Raw genomic sequence first — 4,366 nt, forward strand, 5'->3', positions numbered from 1 at the left:
CACAATTTGTCCTTTTCGGAATCATTAATATCAAATCAGTGGCTCAAGGCTTCTTTGCTTATGCTGCTATTGCATCTGCTTTGTTATTTATGGCTGCTGATTTATGGACTTTAATGGATAGTTTAGTGTTTTGTTTTTCTCAAAGTATGGTTGTCAGAGGAACTGACATGCCCTGCACCGACGACCAGCCTGAGATATGTGCACTCACTGAAGTGGTAGAGTCTTTCATTAAATTCATTAAAAAAGTCATTATAAAGTCTTTACAAATCTTGAAAGCAACCTATTTTATTTTGAAATAAATAAAAAAAACATTTTATTTTGAAGAAAAGATGATTCGTAAATAATTCCTTTTATTTTGAAATCGTCCTGACATCACTTCCTGTTTGGGGTCGTGTTTGCGGTCATGTTTACGTTTGCTGTCTCGTGTGCTGTCAAGAGTAATAGGACAAAAATCTGTGGCATCCGGGTAAGATATGAACAAAATCTGTTAAAGTTATATTAATTCTTGATAATGTTAAACAGTTGTTGATCGCTGTACTGTTACGTTTAAACTTTTTAGAGCAGCGTGAGAGACGGGAGTACGTTCTCCCATCTGGTGAGGTGAAGTACCTTGATCCCTCGGTGAGTGAAAACATTCTTTAACTTGTTCGGTTGTTTGTAATGCATCTGATATTCATGTGTAACCTGTTCGGTTGATTGTAAGGCAGCTGATAGTTATGTTAATCGGCGCAGATAGCCATGGCAAGGTGCTACTGGTGTTAGCCACCTGAGACGATGTTTTGCTATGCTAATAGCCTATTGACTTGAGTTTAGCCACTGTGTTGGCATAGTCAATTGGTGTTTTATGCAATTAATTGAAATGCTGATTATTTTATTTGTTGTTTACAAAGGTCATTTTCTTAAATTGTTGTTTCATACTTATGTTAAAAAAAGAGAGATATTGTGAGAGTATTTGATAGATGATTATTTTATGATTGTGGTAATTACAGAGGTAAATTTTTAGTGTATTCTCTCACTGTTACTGGGGGAAAGAAGAGATAATTAAGCATGTTAAGCCTTAATGCAGGGGTCTCAAAGTGGCGGCCTATGGGCCACATGTGGCCCTCCAATCGATTTCATGTGGCCCTCCATCAATATCAAGTTGTAACGAGTCATTTTTATATGTTTTTATTTTTAAATTAATAGATTAATTTTGCATCATAAATATGTTTTTTTTTTATTGTTGCATATTACAACAGCCACTTATATTTTGAAATGATCCAATCCAATCCAACTGTTTTGTAAAGCACTTTAAAAAAAACACAGTGGACCAAAGTGCTGTACAGAATAATGGATAAAAGACAGAAAAGCTCACACGAGGCAATAGAGTACATATAAAAAAAAGAATTAATATGGCACATTGATGATATGAGCTCATAACGTCCACTGCAACTGTTGCTTTTCCCAAAAGAGTTGGACCCCTGCCTTAATGCCTCTAAGTTACCATGTAATTTCTCTGCATTTAGTGTAATTTTCTACCAAATTAAATACTTTGGATTAGATATTTTGGTTGTTACTAGTTCTTAAAATGGTTATGAATGCAACTACAGTTGTTTGAATACTTGAATATAATTATAAAAAAGCACTTTGAATGTAAATGTATAGTTTCACAACTGCAAATGAATACTTGAATTGAGGATAGATTTTTGTTGTACAACTAAACTTTTTGAACATGATTTAAGCCAGTTAATGCAAAGGAATGTTATTGATTGGCGATACTTCAACATGTTATTTGACCTGTTTGTAGGTTTGTCCTGGTGACATCGTTAAAGGAGGTCCCAGCCACATCCTTTCATGTGAGGTTTCCATAGATCCGGAGATCCTTCCCCAGAGTGAGCTGGATGGCGTGCGACATTGAATCTACTGATACTGGTGAAAGATTTGTTGATTTTCCCCTTCCCCACGGACTGTGTGGTAGGACAGAACAAATACACCCCAATACACCAACACTGATCAGACACAATTGACAAAAGGGCCCCAACAATAACTTTAGGACAGAGGGTTTTGTTTTTTGCCGGCTTTATTATTTTAGTTATTTAGTTATTGTTATCTTTCATCAAATGTTTTGTGTAACATAGCTGTTGTAAATTCTGTGTGTTAATGCTTCAAGTGGCCACACAAAAACGCCAACCCGTGTTTCCTGTGTCTTTTGGACTTTTAAAAATTAAGGGCTCGTACCTTGTAATCTTTCGTTATTGGTCCATTTATTAGTATTGATCATCATTTACCTGTGCTCAGTTATTACATCATAACAAAAGGGTTACATACTGGTGAAATTTGAATGAAGTAGCTGGTGTTTGACCAGTAGATAAGGCAGTAGATTGGTTAACTTTTTGAAATTCCTTATGATAATGAATTATTTCCACCACAAAGATGATTCTGTTCGTGCTAAAGTTTAGTGTTGAGGCATCAACAGTGATTGTAGTCTATTTACAGTATCAATGTTATCAGTAACTAGAGACATGCAGCCACATAGATCTCAAACCCTTCAATGTATACAGTAATGACTTTCTTACTGTTATTTGAGAAATGTTTCATTTCATTATATCTGCAATCTATTTCTCTCCCTGGGGGCCTTCTTCGGCCAACATTTCTATAACGTGACTATTTTAAGCAATAAAAACATAATGTTTACTATGGCTGACAAAATCTTGCCAATCAAATGCAGCCAGTTGAGTCACATGACAAGTGTTGTCATGTGACTGCGTGCCGCGGCACCAGCTGTTGTGATGGCTCGCTGGTTGCAACTGCAGGCTTTCAGCAGTGCTGTCACTAAATATACCAAACTCCTCTGTTAAATGATCAGATTTTAGACATGTCCCTGGTAATTGTTGGAACTTAACCCACATTTTTAGGATTGTTAAGTCTTTTTAACTGATCTACAGTTCGGCATTGTTCGGCTTGATTCTTGTGTTGAAAGTCTTCCTCATGCCTCTTCCTGTGACCTGACCAATCAGTGGTCGGCAGTCTGAGGCATAGTATCTGCTCAGCTCGCTTAGAACCTCGCCAGAGCAGGTACAAAAAAAAGTACCAGGTACTATCGCTAATAGAAAATACAAATCAAAATAACCCTGTCATGCCGAGGTGATTGTGAATGTGGTTTACAGAAGCTTTTGCTGAAATCATGAGGTTTGATTGACATTGTGGTCTCTGCCTCCTCTCAAACATCCATGATCAGGCATAATATTCCATCTTAGGGTGCATAATTATTGTATTAAATATCTGGAGTGACAACACTGTTATTATTCACTTACTCCACCAATGCTTCTAGTGTCAACAGTGACTATCATAATTGGTGTCTCTGCATTTTCTCATGTGCTTGCAAACAAACAGTTCCAGATTATACAGTGACAGCTCTGCCTGCTGATATGGCAGTGAATAAAAACAGAAATTGCTTTTCATCAACCTGTGATGGTAAATTATCTTTTTTTACCCCCTCCAGTCTGCACTGTCGTGTCTTTGAGATGGGATACATGAGGGAAACATTTGCACAGAGGATGAGACATCGCTGAGGATGTTTGTGGCTTGATCTCTTTCTAGAGAACCATGAAATGAGACCATAGTTCACCTGTAAAGTCATTTAAAGGTGCAGTAGACAGGAGTGGCATCATTGATCAATAATCCCATAATAACCTTTCAGCATAATGTAAATGATGTGATCTGAGAGAGAAAAAGACTCCTGTTCCACCTCTGGGCTCCATTCACAGCCACACAACTAAATATGTCCAAACGGTTGACTCTGACCAATCACACGCATACAAGATCATTTGGTGGAATGATTGCTACTCCAGCACCAGCAACAACTACCTACTGTGCTAAGAAACCTAAGGGACCACTGTTTAAGCAGCCAGCATGTCCATGTGGGTCCCATAAGGGTTACATTCAAGTTGAATTTGGGTCCCTGTGGTTTCCATGGTGGCACCACCTTTGTTTTGCCCACATGGGCTTCCCATGGGGCCCATGTTACTGAAACCATATGGGACCTGCATAAATAGCATAATTAAAGACCATGCTTGCTTAGTACCCACATAGTGCACAGGTAGCCTGGAAAGAGTACTCAGTGGGCAAACACGAGTGGGGCCACCATGGAAACCACGGAGGAACCCCCTTAGGACCCATATTGTCAACCTGAATATAACCCTTATGGGGCCCACATTGACATGCTGGCATTTATTCAGGTCATCAGCTCTTAAAGCCTGATTTGTGAAGTACTTTAAATCGTTTGACAGAAATCGACAGAAAAAAGTGTCACACTTTCCTCTCACAGTTTGATTGTCTCCAGGTAGACATTTCATCTTTAATCCTTGGACCAAATAGTCGTACCAAC

At 38.3% G+C, this 4,366-nt stretch overlaps 1 long non-coding RNA gene across 1 annotated transcript; it reads left to right on the plus strand.

Moving 5' to 3' along the window:
• Positions 1-394: 394 nt before the first annotated feature.
• LOC122770599 lies at positions 395-2,830 on the plus strand. Its single transcript, XR_006360534.1, has 3 exons — positions 395-466; positions 560-621; positions 1,787-2,830. It is a non-coding gene; the product is annotated as an uncharacterized LOC122770599 (long non-coding RNA).
• The last annotated feature ends 1,536 nt before the right edge of the window (positions 2,831-4,366 follow it).

This window comes from Solea senegalensis, linkage group LG6, assembly GCF_019176455.1.
Source record: "Solea senegalensis isolate Sse05_10M linkage group LG6, IFAPA_SoseM_1, whole genome shotgun sequence".
NCBI classification, from domain to species: Eukaryota; Metazoa; Chordata; class Actinopteri; order Pleuronectiformes; family Soleidae; genus Solea; species Solea senegalensis.